This window comes from Muntiacus reevesi, chromosome 3 (genome assembly GCF_963930625.1).
Source record: "Muntiacus reevesi chromosome 3, mMunRee1.1, whole genome shotgun sequence".
Taxonomy (NCBI): Eukaryota; Metazoa; Chordata; class Mammalia; order Artiodactyla; family Cervidae; genus Muntiacus; species Muntiacus reevesi.
The window spans coordinates 86280892-86307168 of NC_089251.1; the positions used below are offsets into that span (position 1 = coordinate 86280892).

Sequence of the window (26277 nt, forward strand, 5' to 3'; positions counted from 1 at the left end):
AAAATGCACCCACCACAATCTATGTTTTACTTGCTCTGTAAATTAAGATGACCATTTCCATCCCATCCCCATCTATCAAATACTACACTGGACTAGAATGAAAGGAAATGCACATTTCAACAAATGCAAACCTTAATACAAACAAAAACCCCACGAATCTAATTTTTAATGCTGGTGTGCATTAGCAAATGCTTGGATAGTACGCTCTGTTTATAATAGGGGAGATAGGAAGCCCTACCACCCACAGGCTCACCAGAGCTTCCAATCTGGGATGAGGCCATTCATCATCTCCACTTTGTTTATGGCTGTCTGCTCACTGACCATCAACCTCACCATAGCTGTGGGCTATCTCATTTGATCCAGTTTTATATTTTGCATAACCGAGGGAGCTTTCTGGGCTTCCCAGGTGATTCAGACAGTAAAGAATCTGCTTGCAATGCGGGTAGACCTGGATTCAATCCCCAGGTTGGAAAGATCTCCTGGAGAAGGAAATGGCTACCCACTCCAGTATTCTTGCCTAGGAAATCCCATGGACAAAGTAGCCTGGCAGGCTAGAGTCCATGGGGTCACAAAGAATTGGACACGAATGAGCAACTAATACTTTCTTTCAGGGAGCTTTCCATATCAAGCAAATCATAAAATTCCACTTTATACCCTTCATCCATAGAGGCTTGCTCTCAGTAACTCCCAAACCTAGGGCTCTTTGGCCTTTAGGAATAACACAACAACATCTTCAGGTTGCAGAGTAAACACATCAACACCATACACCTTGGGAGACTGAGGCAAGTCATTTCACTTTTGCGGATTACTGTGCCTGCCTCTGCAAAAGGGGGGTGGTCCAATGACAAAATCCACAGGTTCTTTCCTATTTCTGTAATTATGGTTCTCAAAACTCTAGCCAAGGTAGTAGAGTGAAATTCAGATTTTCTCATCTCAACTAGTGTGACTGACACAATATAAATTTTTTGAAAGGAACAAATACATATTCGGTCACTTGTAATTTATGTAGAAGGGGCTGGGGTTAATTTGCCACATGATGTGCTTTCTTTTTATTTTAATGTATAGTCAGACACTGATTCAAACATCAGTTGCCTACTTAGCGACAAAGCAGTTTATAAAATGCCCAAATGTTTATGAAAAGCTGACTTCACTTGAAAGCATTATGTAAACATAATGGGGGAAGTGATAGAGCTGTAGACTAATGGACAGGGGAGACAGGCTTTATAAAAACGATGCCATGCTTCATCCCTAAAGACTATACCTTTTACAGTGGTATCACTGCAACTATCTTCAGAGAAACAATGTCATTTCAGCTATTGTAGCTGGGCATTTTCTTTAATATCATTGCAAAATGCTTTCTCAAAAAACAATACCACATAAGCTATAGATGATATTAAAAATAAGTTTAAAAAAATGTACTACACCACTATAATTTGCAAAGTTGGTCTGAGAACCAAGTTCATACTCTCATTAAGTTAATTATTATCTGCTTGTTATTTATTCTTGAGCCATTAGTATAGGACTAGAGATTAATCTAAATTTATAATTTTAAAATATTTGCTGTGTCAAAACCTTGACATAGAGACTTCCCTGGTGGTCCAGTGGCTAAGACTCTGCCACACTGTCAATGCAAGGGGCCCGGGATTCCATCCCTGGTCAGGGAACTAGATCCTACATGCCACAATTAGTTCACGTACTGCAACTAAAGAGCCCGCATACTGCAGATAAGACCTGGTACAGCCAAATAAGTATTTTTTTAAAACAGTAATTAAAAAAAAAAACCTCGACATACATATCTAACTTGAGAGCACATATCTAACGGCCCTCAACCTCCTGACTTCACAGCACATCCTAATTTTTGCAGCCCTTTCAAGTCTGGTCTAAATATGGCCTCCAATAAAGAAACTTTCCTCCAAAGAAAGGGAGATGCTGAATAGGAAGAAGCCTAGAAGCACTTGCAAACACAGAGGGGGCATCTAATATTTAATAATTTCTATGTCATTTATCAATCTGCCTTGTATTATTATTATTTTTCTCTTCCTCCCACTGGATTTTAAATATAAGAAGAAAGAGGCCATAATGCTTTCTCTTCTTTGTACTGCTCCCGTATTTCATAGCACAGCATTTTGCAGACAAGAACTCAACATAAAAAAGTATTGCCATTAATTCCCTAAAAATTCAAGATGGAAAAAAATGCAGCATTTATCTCTTCTAACACTCCTCATTTCTTTCTGATGCCGTTTAACTTAAGCATACACAGGACTTCTTCAGCTTACAATGGGGTTATGTCCCAATAAACCCATCTATAATATCAAAAGTTAACAAGGCATTTAATACATCTAACCTAGAACCATCCTAGCTGAGCTCTGTCTACCTTAAATGCGCTCAGAACACTTATAGTTGGGCAACATCATCTAACAAACCTATTTTATAATCAAGTGTTGACGATCTCGTGGACCGATTAAACACTGTACTGAAAGTGAAAACAGAATGGGTGCATGTGTACAAAGAGGGTTATGTGTATACAGGTGGTTTACCCTCATGACGGTGTGACTACTGGGAACACAGCCGCTGCCACTGCCCAGCCTCATGAGAGGATCCTAGCACTTACCGTTAGCCCAGGAAAAAGATCAAAATTCAAAGTATGGTTTCAGCCAAATCTACATGGCTTCCGAACCATCGTCAGGTAAGCCGAACCACTGTAAATTGGGGCGCTTTTGTACTAAAGCAGTAGTTTTCAAATGATGTTCCATAAAGTGTTACAGTTTCCACACAGGTGCTAAAAAGGACCTGTTAACTAACTTAATTCGATTACCTTATTCACCAAAGAGTGAGCTACAGAGATTGTGTGTGCTTAGGTTTCAGGGCCAGATTGTGACAGACGTGGGATCGAGCCCATATTTCCTAAACCCTGAGCCGGTGCTCTTTCCCACATAGATCTTATGATGGAAAGACCAAGAGGTATCCTTCGGTCTCACCACATGGTCCTGTGCCAAGTCTTCCTTCCTTCTTCCACAGAAACAGTTTTCATAACTAGTCACCAGATGTGCAAATGGGACAAAACCTAACTTAGATGGAGATCTGGCCAGTTGTAGATGAGGTACACTCATGAAATCCTCCAGGGGTCGAAATACATGAGCTGAAACATATCAGGGCTTCTTTTTTAAAAACAGAAGGATGCACAGACATCAGAGGAAGAGTCAGAACAAAGTCAAAAACAGTGGAATGAAAAAAGACTCGGACAATGCTTGTGGGCAGCACAGAGAACACTCCCACGGGTGCAGAAAGTGCTACGCACTCTGCCGATCCATCACTGTCCCCCTCAGTTCCCGGAGCTGAGAAAGGAAGGCATGAACCTCAAAAAGTGGTGTCGGCCCATTCGGTGAAGTTTCATCCTATGTCTGCCATAGCAAGTACTGTTCTAAGCCCATGGCAAACATCAACAAACCAAGCAAACCAAAATCTCTGCCCCCCTGGCTCTTTCCTTCTGGTGTATCATCATCTTTGTGAGACTCTGGGCATGAGGAGAATCTTGGTTTGGGGCCCAGGAGCAGGACAGGGTTAGAGAAAGGGTTATTCTCCCAGTTCCACAGGTTATCAGCCACCTCTCTCTGAGCGTGAGGCGAGGTCAGGCAGGGCACTGAGCTGGGTGTTCTGGGGAGGGACCCTCCGCAGGGCGGGGTGAGGTCTCTCTCTCTCTCGGGGCTTCATCTGCAGCGGGCCTTGAAGAGTCTGGAAAGAAAGACCTGGGCAGATGGTTTGTGATGTACAGCTCACCAGTGCTAGGTGGGGAGGGGGGAGAACCCTTGGTGATCCTTAGGTATTCTCCCAAGGGTTGCAGTAGGGATGAAGTTTCTGCGTAAGTAGGCTAGCATAGCTCGTGTTTATTATCATCATTATACTATCTATATCCCATAAGTTGATGCCTAGAGGGACATCCAGGTTATGGTGTGGATCACCACATCTCACATTTGTATTCTTTTGCTCCTATATAGCCAAGATACTATTCCATGTTATAAACTGATATGGAGCCTAAATAGCTACATAATATCTCATTAAGTTGATAGATGGTAAATTATATAACCATTCCTTTTTTATTTGTTTAGATTGTCTGAATTTCTTTTTAACTATTACAGATAAAGCTGCAAGGAATATCCTCAAGCACATAGTTTCATCTTTCTTAGTAATTCTTTCCACTATGCATTCAACTAATATTGAGCAGCCACTTAGTATATAACAGGCAATGTGCTATGTGATGTATCATCAACAAGAAAAACATAGGAGCCAATTAAACCAATGTAACCATCTTATCACAGGGAGGACAAGGAACACAAGCAGTAAGAATAAGGGCCTGGAATTAGATCTCAAGGGGGTGTGGATGCCAGTTTCACCATTTCTTAGTGATATGACCATGAGCAAGTTATTTAACATTTCCCTGCCCCTCATTTCTTCACCTATAAAATGAGCATAAAAACTGAACCCAGCTCATATGGTTGTTGTATGACTTGAATGAAGTCACATATTCAAAGCACTCAGCACATAGTAAGTACCCAGCAAAGGTTAGCCATCAACATCAACTCCCCGATTAGGATATGTTGGGAACATATAAAAGGGGAAACCAGGGGCTTCCCTGGTGGTCCAGTAAATAAGAACCTGCCTTGCAATGCAAGAGACACCAGTTCAATCCCTGGGCTTGGAGGATCCCACATGCTTCGGAGCAACTAAACCCATGTGCCACAACTACTGAGCCCACACCCTGGAACTACTGAAGACTGCTCACCTAGAGCCCATACTCTGCAAGAGAAGCCACTGCAACGAGACGTCCTTGAACCTCAGTGAAGAGTGGCCCCCACTTGCTGCAACTAAAGAAAACCTGCGTGCAGCAATGAAGACTCCCCCATAGCCCCAAAAAAATTTTTAAAAGGGGAAACCAAACCCATGCACAGGCAAGGAAGCAGTGTGCATATCCTTATAACCGGTCAGGTCATGCAATATACTGCATGTTATTTCATTCACTACTCTGCTCCCAGTATTCAATAAGGAGACACAGAACTGCTGAGTACATCAATAGATGAATCCTCTAATAAGAGTTTATCAATTATTAACATCAACAGCAGTGTATGAACATATATCCAAATTCACATCTTGTCAAAACTGGATTTTGTTCTTTAATATTAGCACCAGTTTAACAGTTTCAGAATAACTTCTAAGCCATAATATTCTACATGCAATCAGGTTACATTATCACAATGCTGATTCTACACGACTATTTACTAAAGATTTCTAACACTTCCTGTAGTTTTTTTTTCTTTTTTTTTTTTTTTTTACTGTTTTAACTATCTTTATATTAAATGGCAACCTACTCCAATATTCTTGCCTGGAGAATCCCATGGACAGAGGAGCCTGGAGGCCTGCTGTCTATGGGGTCGCACAGAGTCGGACACGACTGAAGCAACTTAGCATGCATGCATGCATTGGAGAAAGAAATGGCAACCTACTCCAGTATTCTTGCCTGGAGGATCCCAGGGGCAGAGGAGCCTGGTGGGCTGCCGTCTATGGAGTCTCACAGGGTTGGGCATGACTGAAACAACTTAGTAACATATTTTACCTATCCGATAAAATCTTCATGATTTTTAAAATTACTTTTATGATGGTTTTTATAGATAACAGATTTAAGATTTTGTCTTAATGATGAAAATATCTTTGTAAATGTATTTCCTATTCATTTTAGTTTATTTAGATACAGATATTTTACTAATTCCATGTAATTAAGTTTATAGGTTCTTTTCTCCATAATGTTCTGTTTCATTCCTTTAAAAGCTGCTACCCCTCTAAGTGTATGACAAATAATCTATTTCTAACCAGCTCTTCAGATGATTTTCATCTTTCTTGCTTATTTAACTTGTTCCATCTGGAGTTTTTACCCACTGCATAAATATGGGTTATCACTCACTTTGCTTCAAACTGCAATCTAAATAGCTTACCATTAGTTATCAATACAATTTCTTTTCCTTTTTTTTTTAAGGTTAAGTTATTTTGAATGGAAGTCTTCAAAAGGGGGAAGACATAATATGGTAGAAAAAAAGGAAAAGGAGGAAGGGCAGTTTAGGGTGGAGTCAAGGATGGGAGGGTGGGGGAAGAATGCAGGATAACACAGTGGAGGCCCAGGAATAACACAAAAGCAGAGAAACATTCCCTGAGAGGCGTGAAAGAAGAAACCCACTGGGTAATAAAACGAAATGGGGTCTGTAAAATTCAGCTGGATGCCAAAAGGGATAAATTCTGAGTAGACAATGTTTGGGAACCACTACTATAAACAAAAATCTGCATGGCCCGTCTACAGCTTCCTTTTATTCCCTCCCTCCATGGATCATTACTTTCCCATGGCTCCCACCTAACTACGCCACCCCGGGAGAGCATATTTCTTTATCCTGGTCTTTTATTTTCTTTTAAAGAGAGGGGATTCCTCACAGTGTTCTCTTCCTGATAGTAAGCCGTCACCAAGGAGCAGAGAGGAAGGTGACGCTGGGGTGCAGTGCAAGGCGTCACAAACACCACGACTAGGAAAGTGTCCAACACAAAGGATACGGAATATCCTGTGTGGCCACCGAAGGAACGTGCATTTGAGGAAGGCAGCCACAGATCTTTCTAGATATCTGAACTAGAAAATTCTTAGAGAAACAGACTCCTAATGCCTTTTTTACATACTTAAGAGTATGACAGATTGTGACCTTTAACCTCTGTGTAACACAAAAGGTGACAGAATATATACACAGGTATAGAAAGAGATTGCGTAAACTCAACCATCAAAATCAGCTGAACAACCACCTGCCAACTGCTGTCATGATGAGGTAACAGTTTCTGCTTCAGTTAGTAAGAACTGATTTCTCACTTCTTTGACTTTTAGACTTATAAGGCCTTAGTGAAAGAATTGAAGTTAGAGGGAAAAGAAGAGCCTTTTTACAAACACTCAGGACTAAAAATTTATAAAGCTGTATCACAAGTTGCAATTCTACAATCTGTTAGAATAAAAGAAAATTCTACCTCAGATTTCTCCTGACACGGCAGCCCATTTTTGGTTCTCTTACCTCGGGGCAGAGAAGAATGAAATGCCTAACAAGAATGAGAAGGTAATTTATAGATATGATCACACAGTAGGGTGGTAGTGAAGAGGTTCCCCAACAGTTTTTACTGGATAATTCCATCTGATATTCGGGTTCATTTGAGCTAAAAGCCAAACGCATGAATCTCCTGCTTCACAATCTCAGAGATGGAAGACATCTAAACCCAATCATGACAGGAGGCTGCTTCTTGATCTCGTTCCCATCACCTGCCGGGCCTCTGTGGTGTCCCCACCACATGCGTCCATGTGTGTCTAGTGGGTCCCCTCCATTGAGGTCACGTTCCCTGCAATTCCAGTCATACCCGACCCTTGGTCTGTTCTCAGCAGGCCATTCTCCCTCACCCACATGTGGTTCTGTAACAGGCGCTTTCCTCCTCCCAGCTCACCACCCCAACCCTACCATGCCAACCCAAGCATTGGCCTAAGCTTTACCTCATCACTAAGGCCTTTCCTGATGACACTAGAGAAAAGCCGAGCTCCCACTTCTGCCACACAGTCTCAGAGCGATGTATTCACGTGCACAGCCAGCCCAGCACAGATAGCATTCCACTGTAATTGAGTGCATGTCTGACTTCTCCAGAAGGTCATGAGCGCCTGGGAGGGAAGAAACCTTGTCTCTGGGATCTTGCCTGTTTCAGCTGTCCAGCCCTAGAGCTTAACAAGATGCTAGTTACAGGTCGGTAACTTGTTGTTGTTGTTCAGTCACTAAGCTGTGTCCAACTCTTTGAGACCCCGTGGGCTGCATCACGCCAGGCCTCCCTGTGGGTGGGTACCTAGTAAGTGCTTTTTCAATGAACAAATGGGGCTTCTTAGAAAACAACTGTGGAGCCAGCTGAATGCCGAATTCCAGCTTATAGTTTCCTTTCCAAGTTCTTAATGTTTTCTTACCTGACCCTAAACTGACAGGCTATATCAGTGATTTGCTTTCTGAATTATTCACTGAATTTTTACAAAAAGAACCCTTTTTTGATCAGTTTACATACCATTTAATTGAATGATGTTATTTCCAGTCAGAAACAAAAGAACTGACCCTTGGAAGCCATAATATTCAGACATGGGAGGTATAATGTGTGGGAAGAACTAAGAGCTAGGAATATTCAGCATGCCATGGGCATCAGTCAGTGTATTTTTAAAGAGGAATGGAGGGAATTGGTTAATTTGCAAATTCAGCTACATGGAGATCGTTTTAGAAAGCTTCTACTGCAGACAGCTTAAAATCACACACAGCAGAACTTTCCAGAGTCAAATGCTAAAGCTATTCAAAGCCACGTGATTCATTACTGACTGTGAGATGAGCCAAGATGTCTTCTTCCATTTAACTTAAATAACTTGATATGTCAAGTTCAGGTTATTAAAATATGCCTATTCATTCCTCGGGGCTCCATATATACTTCCTGAATCTGGAACATTCCATTAAATCAAGACAATATGTATCAAAACTGACTTCCTGAAGATAATTCCTTTTAATCCCCAGTACTGGCCCGTGAATATGTTTCTAATTAATTCTCTTGAGATGTAGCTCAGACTCAGACTAAGTTGACTTTTGAAACATCCTAGTGTATACTCTACTACTCAGTTACCACAATAAAACAATCAGAGGTCTAGATTTTGCACAGGATAAGAATCAGAGACATGGAAGAAAAAGTAAATTAAAACTACTACCATTAATCAGGACTAGAAAAATTTCCAAATTCTCCTGGCAATGTTCCTAAATAAACCAAGTATCATCAGGGAAACTACTTGGGCATACAAAGAATTTCAGAAACTTTTCCCTAGTATTCCTCCTGTTTCATTCTCCTTTCCTTTTATGGCCAGTCAGACACTGAAGTTAAGGAAACTATATAAGGATATTTTAATTCAGAATTATAAAGCGCCATACAATGATTGCTATTGATAAAAAATGAGGTAAGTTAATAAACAACAATCACTTCGCTGTCATTTTCACAAACTAAAAGATTTTACTAGATTGATTTCAACATGAAGTGGTAGAATTTATCACAGATTTGACCTAAACAATTAGAAAAGTCTATACATTACTTAGAGAGATATGCATCTACTTTCTGAATTAATGCTGTTCTGGAAAAGGTAACTGCCACAGCTGAACTGGCAACTTGAAAAAGTTACAGAAGAGGAAAGAAGGAAGCACTTTACACCCTTTACACCTAGTAATACACTCAGTTCCATGGGCGCTTGAACCCCAGCAACTTCAAACATCTATTTTCACAAGCCATTTGGACCACAGCATGATCTCCACTTCACTTCTGAAACTCTATTAACTCTCTTTGTGGAACCAATGTATTTAATCAACTTTACCACATGATTCACATTTTCCAGTCCATTATTTTTACCAGGAAAGAGACCCAACCAATAAATAATAATAATACTACTACTTCCTGGATGTGAGACAAGTTTCAAGTCTAGCGTGTCAGAAGGTCCATGTACTGTGGGAGACCAATGACCCGAGTTCCACTTTGTAGGTCTACATCACACAGCTAAACAACCCTCAGCAGTTCAGTGTTTTTCGAGTAGGTAAAACAACAGATTGAACTGATACATAAATTTTTTATGGTCCTAAATTCTATTAAATACGAAAGAACACTGCCTAGAAGCCACAAACATTGGCTTCTGGTCTCTTCATCATCCCACCACACACACACAACTATAACCAAATTCTACCATTTCTCTCTTCAGTATTTATTTCTACCTTTCCACCCCAATGCCTTTGTCCAAGTTCAGACTCCAGTGGCCTGCACAGACCATGACAAAGCTGTTCTGATAGCCTCCCCACCTCCCTTCTTACTTTTCTCCAGTATGTACTCTGCATACCCTAGCTGGAAAGTACTTTCTGACAAGTATGCTAAATCAGCTCATTTCCCTACATGATTTATCTATAGTTGTCACCTAAAGGAAAACAATCCATCAACCAACCAACCTGTTTTCTCAGTGGAATGTAACAAGTCGGTGGGCGGCCTCATGGGGTCTGTGGTGAGCATTAAAGGCCTGGCGGTGCACTCCATGCCGGGTACTGCCAGTCTTACCTCCACCACAGAGGTAATTCTAGACCTTCGCCACCTCAGGCATCCCAGACCACAGAACCGATCCACCTGTCATTCCCCACCCCCCACCCCCACATCTAAGCCAAGGCACATGTGACGCCTCAGGCTACCTTCTGGAAGAATCCCTCCCTCTTCCTCACTTCCCGAGCCCCAGTCTCTCCCTGCCCTCCCCCCGCCCCCACTGACCCCCCCCAGAGGCCCAGGTGCTCTGGCGCCCTCTGCACCTGGCGCGCCCTCAGTGGGCGCCCAACAAACATCAGTGATCTGAAGGAACCTCAGCGGAGCCAACTCTTCAGCCTTCTGCCCAAAGCCAGAAGACCCCAAGTTAAATGCTCCTGGATTATACATGGACCAATTAAGAATGGCTTTTTCCAGGACATCTTTGCATTATCCCTTTTTATTCCAAATAACTCCAAAATATGTAATGTTTGAAGTGAAATGATAGTTTTTGGCTAGTATTCCATGATGTTTCAGATTGTTTCCAATGCTTTTTCCACTAAATATTGGGTTGGCCAAAAAGTTCATTTGCGTCTTTCTGTAACAACTTAGGGAAAAACCCGACTGAACTTTTTGGCCAACCCAAGATGTAGCATCAGTCTGGGAAAGATTTAACTTCTGCTACTTTAGACACAGCCCTCAAATAGTCTTAAAACTTCTAATATTATATCCAGAATACTTTAAAAGCCATATTTTGTATTCTTTCCATCATCTTTAACATACTGGCATATTTCCAATGTCAAGTGATGATCGAAAGGCTCTTAGAGTTTCCTATTTCTTAGGTCTAAAATGAACATTCTCTCACTCTCTTTACCAAAGCCCTTCTCATTTGCGTCTCTTTTTATAAAATTCAATTAATTTTAGCTTAATTTGCTGTTCTTTTTAAAAAAAGAACACTACAACACAATTTCATAAATATTTCATTAATATTTCATTTTCAAATACAAAGCATCTATCACTGGAAGAGAAAGGCTATACATGTGGATTAACTTACAGCTTATTCATTATCTTCATAAGTGATTTATGATTAGATCTTCCAGCTGTTAGCAAGCTGATCAACAGCCAAGCAGAGGAAAAATACTGAATCCTACTTGTCAAAACGATATGCAATCAATGTGGTCTAGATTAGGAAAGCTTAAACTTGATTCAAAGGCAAGAAAAGAATTTCTGCTTTCACCATTAGCATAAAATCATAGAGTTCTTACTATTAAAATGGAAAATTCAGGTTTTCATAGCCCAGTACCCCAGGGAAAAAGGAAAAACCAGAGACTGATAGAATTTTCCAAGTAAGTATTAGATATATGATCATGATATCCAGTTAGAATTCCTAAAGCCAAGAAGAACAACTCATTTTGATTTTTAAGAGGTTATCTGGCCACTGCCTTTATATATGCTCTCTTATTATGTACAAATCTACTGACACACATACAAACACAAGTCTACTAAACATTCACAATTGATAAATGTCACCCTCTATTTCTAGTACCTTAAATTGAACACTATAGCCACAAAAGGTAGGTCAGAAAGACACTGTCTCCCTCCAAATTTGCACTTCTGAGTCAAACAAGTTATTATGACTGTCAGACTGTACAAAAAATGATTGAGTCTAACAAGTAAGTTCCTCACCACGTGTTTTTCAGGCTCCCATAAGACTATCAAGGAATGCCAGCAAGGATGCTCTGACTTCTACCAAGTTACTCCATTCCCATCTGACAGAAGCAATCCAAAAGCCACGAAAGATAGAGAATAACAGCAACAGCAAAGTTCCATGAACACTGTCTAAAAGGACAGAAGAGATTATTTACTAACCAAATGATCCAAAATTTCTAAAACTGATCAGTAAAGTTATCAACTGAATGTTTATTCCAAGATGAAAGTTCTTTAACATGCCCAATATAAACCTGTTGAAAAGTTTCCACTTACTTTGTTAATAATTAAAATATATTAACCCTTTTCAGCTAATATATTTAGTAGATAAAAGTGACGGAAATGACATACCTATCTGAAAATGTTTTCGTACCTATCTTGACATTATTTGCCCATATTAAAAAAATTGTTTTCAGAAGGCAAGGACAATAAAGTTTCCATAAGGAAATGGCTATATGGCCTCTACACAAAGGAAAGGTACTACCAGTTGCTGGACTCCTACTCTTTTATTATATTTAGTATCCCAGCTACTTCTTCAGACAACTCAGTGAATGACATAATTTTATACCTACTTATACAAGAATTAACAGACTTGAGACATTTAGTTTTCTTCCCAAAGTACCTCATTAATAAATGGCAGAATCAATATTCAAAGGCTACCACACTGTCCCCAAAATGTGCATGTTGTTCCAGCAGAATTTAGAGAGGCCAGGAGGGGATAGAAAACCCAGTCATTATTGCTATGACAAGTGGCTGGTGCAAACACCCATGGAAGCAGCAGCCACAACATAGATGCTATACTCTCTCCCTTTTTATAAAATTAATTTTTTTAATTTTATATTAGGCTAAAGTCAATTAACAAAGTTGTGGCAGCTTCAGGAGGACAGAAAAGGGAGTCAGCCAAATACATATATACGCACATATCCATTCTCCTCCAAACTCCCCTCTCCTCCTCTATCTTTAACAAAAAATACTTGTCTACCACAGCTCTCGCTAGGCCTAGAGACACTGAATCTTTCTCAACACACTACACTGGTCAGTCACAGGCAGACTTGGTGGGTAAAATCTACTTTCCATCCCGAAGTACTGCAATCATCAATCATGAAACAGAATAATTGCTACAAGTCACAAGGGCCAAACACAAGTTGATAGTATGCCTGTTTACAATACAGAGTTATTCTCAACAGCACTGAAAAATGCCTATTTTTACAGTAGGTCAACTCACTGCACTGAATTCCCATACTTTTCCATTTATTTTATTAATCATTATTATTGAAACAACATAAAGAGAAGATTGGTGCCTCATCTGTAAAAGCTTGAAAGCTAGCTAGAGGAAACCAAACTGACATAGGCATTCAGGCTCTTGGGCAGGCCACCCAAGGACACTGACACAATCAATCAAAATACTCCCTTGGAAGCAGCGCTGCCCTAACCACATGAATGACCCGCTCAAACACAATTCCAAAGCACTTGGATTCCATTAACTTCAAGTTTTGCTATTCATCCACCAATTAAAAAGGACCAATCTCCTCAAGACCCTAATAAATTTTCCCTATGTGGCTATATTAACAGTTTTCTCGATTGAGGGCTTTACCCAAATCTATTAGGCCTCTGTTTTCTAATTAGTAAGTGGAAATGATACCTATCATTCTCAGGATGAAGAGAAGTTCTATGTGAAAATACCTAAAACTATGATGCTACTGTGTGGATCACAACAAACTGTGGAATTCTTAAACATATGGGAATACCTGACCACCTTACCTGCCTCCTGAGAAACCTGTATGCAGGTCAAGAAGCAACAGTTAGAACCGGACATGAACAATGGACTGGCTCAAAATTGGGAAAGGAGTACATCAAGGCTGTATACTGTCATCCTGCTTATTTAACTAATATGCAGAGAACATCATGAGAAATGCCTGCTGGATGACTCACCAGCTGGAATCAAGATTGTCAGGAGAAATATCAACAACTCAAATATGTAGATAATACCACCCTAATGGCAGAAAAGGAAGAGAAACTAAAGAGCCTCTTGATGAAGGTGAAAGAAGAGAGTGAAAAGGCTGGCTTAAAACTCATTCAAAAAACTAAGATCATAGCATCAAGTTCCATCACTTCATGGCAAATAGGTGGGGAAACAATGGAGAGAGTGGCAGATTTCATTTTCTTGGGCCCCAAAATCACTTCAGAGAGTGACTGTGGCCATAAAATTAAAAAATGCTTGCTCCTTGGAAGAAAAGCTATGACAAACCTAGATATAACTTTGCCCACAAAGGTCTGTATAGTCAAAGCTATGGTTTTTCCAGTAGTCATGTATGGATGTGATAGTTGGACCATAAAGAAAGCTGAGCACCTAAGAATTGATGCTTTCAGACTGTGGTGTTGGAAAAGACTCTTGAGAGTCCCTTGACTGCAAGGAAATCAAATCAGTCAATTCTAAAGGACATCAACCCTGAATATTCATTGGGAGGACTGATGCTGAAGCGCCAATACTTTGGCCACCTGACGTGAAGAGCTGACTCATTGAAAAAGACCTTGATGCTGGGAAAGACTGAGGGCAAGAGGAGAAGGGGGCAACAGAGAACGAGATGGTTGGATGGCATCACTGACTCAACAGACACGAAAGAAAAGAAAGTGAGTGAAGTCGCTCAGTCATGTCTCTTTGTGACTCCATGGACTGTAGCCTACCAGGCTCTTCTGTCCATGGGATTTTCCAGGCAAGAGTACTGGAGTGGGTTGCCATTTCCTTCTCCAGAGGATCTTCTTAACCCACGGAATCCGGGTCTCCTGCATTATAAGCAGACACTTTACCATCTGAGCCACCAGGGAAACCATGTGGTCAACAGACATGAGTTTAAGCAAACATCAGGATAGCAAAGAACAGGGAAGCCTGGTGTGCTGTAATCCATAGGGTCCCAAAGAGTTGGACATGACTTAGCGACTAACCAACAACTATGATGGATACAGAGAAGGTACTCAATGAACATTAGCTTTCCTTTCCTTATAGCTCTGAACAAGATCTTTCCTAAGTATTTTACACTGGGAACTTTTCTTTAATAATCCATCAAGTTATCACACAGGAAGCTAAAACCACCTAAATTGGACCAACCCATAGACCCAAGAGGCAGAGTCAGTAAGGAGCATCAGTGGTGGTTTAGTCACTAAGTCGTGTCCAACTCTTGTGATCCTATGGACTGTAGCCTGCCAGGCTCCTCTGTCCACGGGATTCTCCAGGCAAGAATACTAGAGTGGGTTGCCATTTCCTTCTCCAGGAGCATCAGTAGGTGTCTTCAAACAAGCAGAATCATTGGTATTTCTATGATTGTAGAGTATCACTCAAAGAGTTGAATCATCAGACATAAAGAATAAGAAACAGATCAGGAACAGAAATTCTTTCTTTAGTGGTAGCAGTAGTGAGGTTACATTTATAAGGGACAGGAAGGGATGGCTATGGTGGCTTTTTGATAACTCGAACTCAATGACTTGATGAAGTGGCTGCTGAGCTGGCTGAGATTTGACTCTTTAGCAAGCACTCAAGGTTTGGAGGGACTATTATCACTAATTTAGCTGCAGCCTGGAGGGACCCATATTTTTCGTTATTTGTGATGGGAAGCCCTCGAGTCACAAGGCCACAGCGGCAGCAGGCTGCTCCTCTCTGTGACTAGCAGGGTTCCGTCAAGGCCAAGGGGAGGGAACCAAGCGAAGTGCAGCTGTTGCTGCTACACTCACTCACCAGACTGCAGCTTTGCTCCCTCACTCACAGAGGCCCTCTCAGGGCCAGGATTAAGCAGACCCTAAGCCCCCTACATTCCCATCTCATTGCATTCTGTCTGGCCATGAGACAAGGCAGCACAATAGACATTTTCATCTCACCTTCAATGAGCTCTCCACGGAAACGTAATTCCTGTCTCACTATATGATGTGCTAAACTAAGAATGTGTCATCGGGTCTGCAGAAGAGAAAAAAGGTACACGCTGTGTTTTTGCCATTTTGAAAATCAATCGTTCTTTGTCTCCATTTAGTTACAATACTTAGGTACCTTATGATGCATTTGAAGAGTAGGGTTATAGGGTAGTGGGGAGGGAAGAAGAGGAGACAGGAAGGGAATATTCATTGATTTCTGGTGTTCAAGAGTTATTGCCAGGATACCTCAGTTTATATTTTAAATTCCAGAAAGCCAAAGTGTTCTGGGTAATACATGTGAATCACTGGAGAGAAATATTCCATTTCTTAGCGAGAAGGTGACTCCTTTGATAACCACAATGTCCATGAATCACAGGTGCTTTATTACTTGACTTCCTCTAAATGAGCTAAAATGTTGCTCAGGACTCTTCTAGGAATTAGCTAAGGAAGAGTGAGTCTCCCAGACCTGAGTTCATTTGAAATGTCTTCTCTCAATTTCTTCTTTAGGTTAAATCCAGAAAAATGGCGCAGAACTGGGACATCCAGTCTTGATGAAGCCCTGTGGAAGGTGCAGTGGGCAGGGAGAAGCCCTTTGTGGCTGGGACAGAAGGACCCATCTGCCAATGCCCCAAGATACTCTTTCTGCATGATTAATTGTATTTTTAGTTCTTAATCCCTGGATATCTGGGTTAGGTATTCCACACATCACTCTCTATCTAAAGTTTACACAGCATAATCTACTTATTCTTTTGTTGAGGTTCATAGTGATTTGGGAATAGCGTACTTAAGTTGGAGTATGGTCAGTCTATCCTTGTTCAATTACCCAGGGACTCATCCTCGCCTTATTTGCATGGGAATGGGGGCAGTAGGGAATGGCTGGAGCAGAATCTCTCAAAGATTCTCCACTCCTGTAATAATATAAACTGCATTAGAGATCACCACACAGTAGCAGTGTCCAACAGAAGGCCACTGTACAAAATCTCCAGATACAATAATCTTACAAAAACAATCTAATTGGCAATGGAATGAGGATCACAAGGCAGGGTCTGAATCTGAGTCCTGCAACTAGCTGTGACCTTAAGGTCATCCCTTTCCTCTCTGGGCCTCAGTTTTTTGACGTGTAAGATGAAAAGGGTGAGCTAATGATACAAGTTCTCTAAGTCACTCTCAGTGTGAAGAGTCTTGCATTCACTTCATGAAACAAATCCCCACAGATTTTCAAGAAATGATGACTCCTCCTACGCAGAAGATTATTTGGTACAATTATACAATCATAGGGCTTCCCTGATAATTGCATTGGTAAAGAATCCGCCTGCAATGCAGGAGACCCCGGGTCAATTTGTGGGTCAGGATCTGCTGGAGAAGGGATAGGCTACCCACTTCAGTATTTGTGGGCTTCCCTTGTGGTTCAACTGATAAAGAATCTGCCTGCAATGTGGGAGACCTGGATTTGACCCCTGGGTTGGGAAGATCCCCTAGAGAAGGGAAAGGCTACCCACTACGGTACTCTGGCCTGGAGAATTCCATGGACTGTATAGTTGGACATGACTGAGCAACTTTTACTATGATCATAGCTTTTGACTTTTCAGAAACACACTGATATTGATAGTAATAAATAACACCTGTGAAATGTCACTTTCTTCATTGTTTACCATCCTCTCAGCTCTTCATTTCCACACATTAGTCACATAATAATTCTATTTGCACTAACAACATCTTAAACAATCCCAAACAATAACAAGTCTGTTTGACTTATTTTTCAGAATCTATAATTTTAACGTTAACTTATGTGTCTCAAAACTCAAGTACTTCAAAAGGGAGGGAAATCAGCATGTGTTTTCCATGCACTCCCTGACTTTAAAAAATCTGATCTTTAGTCCCCTATGGAGTGACTATCAGCTGTGTAAAAATCTGTCATTTGCAGAACTGTGAAGTGTTTAAATTCTTTATGAAAACTGCAAATGGTAAATTAAGGAAACAAAATTCTTTAGAGTCTCCTAAAATTAAAGCTATGAATAGGAGAAGATAATTTCTTGGTATCAGACTTGAAACTGCAGCTAAATGATGTAAGACCAAAGTACTGGGCTACCAATTTGGTAAATTTTAATGTACACAAGCAATTCAATATATATTCATAACGTCAGTTAATGCCAGTCTCTTACGTCTTATAGTATGTTTAAATAAGTTCAGTGCTGTGGTTTAATGAATTGCATTTTGATGTAATCAAATATATGATGTGTCATCATCAAGCAATTAATAAGAAAAATAACATGATAATATGGACACTGTTCTTATCATAAAAAAAAAATTTTTTTTTAAACAAGCCATACTTCATATTTAACCATGACAACAACTCCATGAGGTGGGTATTAATCCCTCCCATTCTAGAGATGAGGAAAGTTGGGTTTACATACAGATGTGACAGAGCTTGGGCCATGACTGAAGATTCAATGAATGACTTGAGTCAGATGAAATGGATCAAATTACACTGTGGGCCTATCCAAGCCCAGCAGAAAGACAATGGATCTCAGGAACACATCAAATGCACCCTTCCCCCGCTGCCCAGAGAGGTGACCAGGAGACATTTCGATGCAGGGTGGAGCAGGGCCCTGGGTCTCCAGTCTAGCTCTGCAACTTGCTTGCTCTTAGACCGTGGGCAAGTGACTTAACCTCTTTGTTCCAGAGGTTCCTCAACTACAAACTCATAATAAAAACCTGCTGACTCAAGCTCCTCTAAGGTTAAAATGTACTAAAACATGGAAGGTGACCAACACAGGGCTGGGCATGCAGAAAGCACTCGAATAAGTGCTAGGTGAAGATTTCTAATCCGTTCAACATATTTATATGCCACTCAACGAAATTCAAGGCTTACCTAGGTGCCCCTCTCAGAGGTGTCTTTGCAGATCAAAAGAAGATGAACTAGGAACCTTAATTCAACTTAATTTTACAAAAACAGATTTCTTTACCAATTTTAAGTGGTAAGCCACAGACTGGTGAGTCTGATTATATAAAAATTCAAAATTTCTGCATGGCCAAAAAAAAAACCCTACCATAAGCCAAGTTAAAGCACCAACAATCCAATGGAAAAGAAAAACTGGAAAACAAGAAAAACTTTTAGACCAGTGGGTTTGCAAACAGTGGTGACATTGACCCCAGAACTGTTTGCCAACAACCGGACACATTTTCAGTTGTCACAACTTGGTACGTGGGAGGAGTGGGGAGTGGTATCAAAATCTAGTGAGTAGTGATCAGGATGCTGCTGAACAGCGTACAGGGCACAAGAATTACCCAGCCTCAGGGGGAAAATGCTGAGGCTGAGAAGCCATAGTTTAGACACATGAGGAGACTTATTCTCATGCACAAGTAAAGTACAAATGAGGATTCTTATCAGAGTTGCAGAGTTCAAAATGCTTAATCATCTATTTTGCAAAGAGTATGATGACGCAAACTATCTCTCTATTTGGAGATGGAAATTAGGGTTCTAAATCCTAATTGAGTTTCTCAATATTGTGAGTGAGCATAAATGATTCAGCTTTTATAGGACATGACTTTATAGCTTTTTTTTTAACCAGCTTTTATAGCAGGTAAATATCTATTAAAATTAAATCAGAACATACCCTCTGATGTAGTAATTTCTGTTTCTAAGCAATTATCCTCAGATAATCAGAACTAAGAATTCATTATTCACTGCAGTTTGGATGATAGCAGCAAAAGTTGCAAAGGCAAATGTTGAACAATACAGTCTAGTTAAATACATTATAGTATATGCCAGGATGGAGTATTATACAGCCATCAAAAATAACAAGACCGATTTATTGGTACTGATATGAACTGCTAGATGAACAAGGCATAGTGAAATACAGTAAATAAAATATTCTGGCGGCTTCAAGGCTCCATTCAAACGAAAGAAGAATACTCAAGAAGTGGCTAAGAGTATTTGCCCCTATAAAAGAGAACTGGACATCAAGAAGACAAAGAAGGAAAAAGGCTTTGTTTTCACTCTAGAGTACGCTTTCTTGTGTCTTTTAAAATTTTGTACCATGTATCACATAATCAAAAAAAGCTAATAACATTTTCCTAAGTAGGCGCCATACAAATTTACCATTTAAAAAAATCTGCCATCAGGTCTTTTAAGTAATTTTAGTATGAGTCAAAAGATAATCAGGACAAAGAGGCACATTACAATGGGGAAAATGGAAGTCAGTCTAATAAAGACTCTTGACATAGGTATCCAGGAACTTAGCTGGGTTCTGGAACAAACCACGGTGAGAAAAGTATCCAGGCAGTGCAGAAGTAAGGACTTGGCTCTGAATTGATACCCCCACCTCTCTTTCCATCTACCCCCAATCTTCTGAAGGAAAAGGGAGCTCCCTGATGCCTCCAGAGGGAAGCAGAGCACGCTGGATTTCCAGCACATGCACTGTTAAACTCTGTACTGTGACTGCTGCAGAAAGCTCATGCATCTGGCCTTTTCTTTAATTCCACGGGAAGAAAAAAATTCAAGGCGCTGTTAATCCAAGTAAATTAAAATAACCCAGGGAACTGGCAAGAGATAAATGAGCTCCAACATGTATCAGATGGAAAAGGTAGCTCTTCAATTACAATAAAAACTACGTTCCTCAAATTTAAAATTGGTTTTGACTTTATCCTCCCCGTAAGGTGATTTAAACCCTTAGAGCTCTGATTTTTAATCCTAAACCACACATTTGTTACAGTGTGTAGAAGGGGCCCAGCTCATTCTAAGGCATGCAGGCCTTCATTTCAGTGTTCTCCACCAAAAAAATAAATAGCTCTCTACAAACTGGTCCAGCCCAACTCAACTTCATCCTTTCATCTCACTCCATACAAGCTGTGCTTCCTTCAGGCCACCATGGAGTCATTCTGTTTCTGGCCAAACTCTTCTGAGCACTCTGATCTCAATGACTAGGCAAGAAAAATACAGTTATTTGTAAGTTTGTCAAATGTTTCAGGCCTCTAGTGCTCTGATCAACCTTGTCAGGCTGATGACACATCACCACAAAATATATTACTAAACTTGTATAAAATCATCCTTTGATTTAAAGTAGAAAGTAGAGCCAAAAAACTACAAAAGGGAACACACTGTACATATTTGGAAATCATAGTAAGTATTTTCAGAATAAAACGTACTAAAGATAGCCTTATTCCATTGACACTCCTAAAATCATTCTCCTAAAACAGGCTTTGTATCAGACAGAATAACAGCATTTCAGGCCTGCAAGAGATCTTGAACATCTACTCTTTAAGCTCCTCTGTTGCCAAATTAAAATACTAGGACTTCAAAATCACTCTCATCCAAATGACAAGACCAGGACTAAAACCTGGGCCTTCCATAAGATTCACAATTAGTATCAGCTATCGATAACACTGTAATTAAATGCCTAACTTGGTTAAGTGGAATCCCAGCTTTTAAAAAATTCAGCACAGTAAGCTAACCCAAAATTGGGCAAAGGATTAGAATAAGTATTTCTGCAAAGAAGATATACAAAAGGGTGACAGAGTCCATGAAAAGAGATTCAACATCATTAGTAGTTACAGAAGCATAAATCAAAACCACAATGACATAGATACTACTTTATACCCACTAGGATCACTATTACCCAAGAGACAAAAAAAAAAAAAAAAAAGGAAAGTAACAAGCATTGGCGAGGACATGGAGAAATTAGAACCCTAGTGTACTGTTGTTACCACCGAGGAAAAGTGTGACAACTCCTCCAAAAGTTAAACAGAATTACCATATGATCCAGCAACTCTATTTCCAGATATAAACCTCAAAGAAATGAAAGCTGAGCTTCCTGCAGCCACTTCTACACCCAAGTTCACAGCTGTCTTTTTCACAGTAGATGGGAACAATCCTAATGTCCATCAAGAGATGAATGAATAAACAAAAGGTAGCATATACATAAATGAAGAATTATCCAGCATTCGAAAAAGAAATTTTGACACAGGCTCCAACATAGAAGAATCTTGAAAACATTATGGGAAGTGAAATAAGCCAGACACAAAAAGACAAATGTTGTAGAATTCCACTTACATGCAATACCTAGAGTAGGCAAATTTACAGAGACAGAAAGTAGAAGAGAGGTTATCAGAGACCAGGCAGGAAGAGGGAGAGGGAGTTACTGTTGAGTGGGTATTGAGTCTCTTTTTGGGACAATGAAAAGTTCTGGAAATGGATAGTGGTCATAGCTATACATCACTGCCAATGTACTCAGTGTTTCTGGAGTAGACACTTAAAAATGATGAAAACAGTAAATATTATATTTTACTACAACTAAAGAAAAGACACAACAGAAAAAAGAAATCAGCGACTTGAATTATGTTTGGGTTCTTAAGAAATAAATCACTGCTATATTGGTGGAATTAAGAACAGGCATTCCATTCAAGTAAAAAAGCACCAAAGTATCAACTGTGAAAATTCCAAGTTTCCTGGGCAAGATGACCAAAACATAATGGAAAACTGCCATAAGAGGTTATAGACAGGTGAAGGCGATGTCTTTACTTGCTCTCTCGGGCTCTTTCTCATCCAAAAGTGAGCACTTGAAAAACATGATATATACATCACTGTCCAGCTAACCCAGAGTGTTTTGGCCACAGCAATTTTTCTTTTTTTAAGAAGTTAAATGACATGTCAGACTTTTAATGCTTGGATCGCTTCTTCCTCCAAACTTGGCAATAAAACCCTTCAAAAGGCATGTGTAAAGACATTTGGGTTGGAAATAACAAACCTGTCCTCGCCCAAGATGCTATGCTTATTTGAACATGTGATGATGCTCTCATTCAAACAAACACACTTGGCTTTCTTTCCTCTCCCGATAGCCACAGCACAGACACTTTTCAAATAAGTATCCACAGAAGCAATGGTTAGTGTTGAAAAGTGGTTTCTATTGTACAATCACTTCTGAGATGTGTGCTTTAAAAAAAAAAAAAAAAAAAAAAGCCTCCTGTGCTGTTTTCCCATTTGTTATTTCTTTAGTTTCTAAAGAATCCTCATAATAAAAGCACATCAATCCTCCTTGTTGAGTCATCCTGAGTCATCCTAAACCACCTCAATCCTCACACTCTCTGAAAACCAATGAGATCTCATAAAAGCAATCAAATGCAAATCAAGCCTACAGGAGGCGCTATCCAGTTTTTTAGGGAACACACAAGCGACAAGGGCTGTCAGAGCCACAGGACCATCACGAACACATTTGTGACAAAATGTTGGAGGCTTTACCTAGAGAACAAGCTGGAGATTTAAGAGGGAATATTTCCGGTGACCCAAACAAAATACCAGTGAGTGTTCAAGAGGCTGGCCAATGGGAGAAAAAGGGTTTCTTAACTTTGGCACTGTGGACATTCTGGACCAATAATTCGTCACTGTGGGGACTGTCATGTGTGCTATAGGCTAGGAAGCAGCATTCTTGGCCTCTACGCATTACATGCCAGGATACCTCTCCCCGTTCTCCCCCAGCATGCACAACCAAAAACTTATCCTGGCACCAACAAACCTCTCTCCTGGGAAACCAAACCTCTCCTGGTTGAGAACCATTAGACAAATTCAACATTTTCCCTTCCCACCTACATTAAGGGTATGAACCAGATAATTCAGAAGAAGAGAAGAAACTGCGTGAGCGTTCAGGTAAGGATATGCCCACTGGATATGGGTAAAATAAGAGTACATCACAGACAAAGACTAAGACACAGAACCCAGCTATCAGTCGACAACACTGGAAGAAGAGGGGTCCAGACTGAGGTGATGGAAATACGGCGGACTTTTGAAGGCACAAAGAAAGGGGAGTTTCAACTCTGCTGCCCCATTTAATAAATTCATGTTGACTGCTGTCCATTAATTCAACTTCTCTGCAGGGAAGAAAGTGCTCTCAAGCACCATGATCCTAAGTTAAAATCCAGGCACCATCAGTAGGAAAGTTTAGGGTAAAGGCTGTATGTTACCAGAAAGTCAGGACGATGATCATATGACAGGCTTAGACAACCTGGTATCATTCAAGTGTATCTTCTCTTAAAGACTAACCTCAAATGCTTTCAAAATACTTACCATTAATCACAAGTAGGACTTACCTAGAATAAGAATAGATCTGTGCAAATATATCTTCCTGTCCACTGCTCCTGAGAAAACAAATCTATGCCCTAGTAATAGTAAGCCAAGACTATCATCCTTGCATACAGATTATGGAATGGAACTTCTGATAATGGATTTGGGCTGCGTCCCAAAGCTGAGGACAAAGGCCAGTAACCGTCATCTCACTTCCTGGAATGCTGTCTACACTGCAGAAACCAGTTTGTTGCACTGGAGAAAAGAAGGTAAAAAGTCTTTAGAGAGCCTGATCACATTTCCCTTGGAATTCAGGGCAAATGGTGAACAGAGAGACTTTCTCACTGTCTCCTGGAAAATTCTGTAGGTAGGAGGCAGACTAGAAGAGACAGAAATGTAGGGTAAAGAGAGAAGGTAGTTTGTGCCTCAGCTTTCACACGGCAAGGATGCAATCCTAGTGGGACCCTGCCAAGAGGCTTCCTGGAAGGGTGAGGAAATCTCAGCTTTAAGTGGGAAACTGAGATAGGAGAACTGCAGAAGGTTAACATATCTTGATTACATGGTTGCATCTTCTCTGGCATGTGTAAGTCATTTCCTAATATAGTCTGAGACTCATACAGGAACACAATAAATAGGTATCATTCATTCATGATACTTTATCTTTCTGAAAACCACTATTTATTATAAACTAATGATACCTTAAAACCTTTGCTATGAGAAGGGTGATCCTTGGGCCAAGCAGTATCTCATTCCCCTGGAAACTTATTAAATATACAGAGTATCAGGTCCCACTCCAGATCTACTGAAACAGAATCTGCATCTTATCAAGAATGAAAGTGATTCTTATGAATAGGAAAGGATGATGAGCACTGGCTTAGACCACAGGTCTCTCTCACAGCTGTATATAACAATCATCTGCATCGTTTGCTGTCAAACTCACGTACCCCAAAACACACCCAGAAATTATGATTTAGGAAGCCAGAGCATGGGCTGGCCATCTGTACCTTCCAAATCCTACAGGACATTCTGTTGTATCCTGAGGACCAAGACCACTGATTCAATGGTTGGAGAAGGCAGGCATTTGAAGCCAGGGTTTACCAAGAGCTCCTAATGACTGTCCCATCTCCCCATAGCAAGCATCTTTACACAGGTGACCCTCTTGTCCTTCCAAAGGCTTCATTAAGTCACCACCAACCTGTAACAAATCATCCAGTTAGCTACAATTCTCCTTTTGAGAGCAATCAGGGCTCCCATTCAAAATGATCAAAAGGGACAAAAATGGCACCCCCAGTGGGGACATGCAGAGCAAGACAGGTTGTAAAGACACCAGAGGCCTCGAGCTTGAGCCCTGTCCACGGCTGCCTGGGATATGTCAGTTTGACTCGGCACCGACTTCTCATAAAAGGCTTGTTATTTGTGAATGAAGATGAAAAGAACCATTCACCAGTCACCACCAAATGCTAGGTTTTCTTGTCTAGATTTTGTCTTGAGAGAAGAGTGAACAGGACCTGATTTAAATCAGACCCTGACTTAGCCACTGTGACTGCTGCAGACCCAAATGGTCAAACTCTGCCACCATCGGAGCAGATCAAATTTCAAATAACCAGCTAAAATAGAGCCCAGAACTCTTGAATCCCAACCCAATTTCTAGGATAGACTACTAGGCAAATTGGGCACGATTAGTCCCTGGGGCAGTTTGTTTCTAAGAGTTAATTTCCTTAAATGAGATCCCTCAGAATTCTAAGGTTTTTAAGCAACTGCCAGGTAAAAGGAAGAAATACTTCTTCTGGCAGAAAATGGTCTATAATATGATGAAGTCTGACAGAAGGGAAATGATAATTACTGTATGAACAGCACAGTCAGGAGTCTTTTACCAAATAAGGTTATGATTTCTGCAGTGAGTGTATTTCAATAAAAGGATATTTTCAGCCTGAAGAGCTTAGCCTCTTTTTCAAAAAACGGTGCAACAGAGTAAATTTTGTTTAATGCTAATGCATCTATTTATCAAGTACACAACTTAGGCATGCACATTTTTTTTTTTCTTTTCCATACAACATGATGGTTTTCCAGGCACATTACGGGACTCTCAGATGTTTCTAATTACCCTCTGTATACACCCAATAAAACAACTGGCTTGAGATATTATTAATACCACAAGAAGATCCAAAAGGCTCATAAATCACCCTTTCTTTAGAAACAGACAATGCAGTGGCAAAAAGTGACATATTTTAATCTTGCTAAATAGCCTTAAGAATGTTCTAGTGCACTTACCTAATTTGCCAAGGACAGAGCAGTGGTCTGCTTTCCTCACAGCAAAGAATTTTAATGTCAAGTTGCCCTTTTACCTCTTCTAGGGAAAATCTGATGAAAATTAGGCTGAGTTTTTGTACTAGGAAAGCCTAGAAAGTCTCCATAATCCAGAACAAATTTTTATTGAATCTGATGGGCATCTGAAGTTTGGTCTCAGAGCGAAGAAATATCTCATTACTGCATAAAGT

General features: G+C 40.3%; 1 protein-coding gene across 12 annotated transcripts in view; it reads right to left on the reverse strand.

Moving 5' to 3' along the window:
- LTBP1 (latent transforming growth factor beta binding protein 1) overlaps nt 1–26277 on the reverse strand; it is a 453522-nt gene that overhangs the window by 230825 nt on the left and 196420 nt on the right. The gene's annotated exons all lie outside the window — the stretch shown is intronic.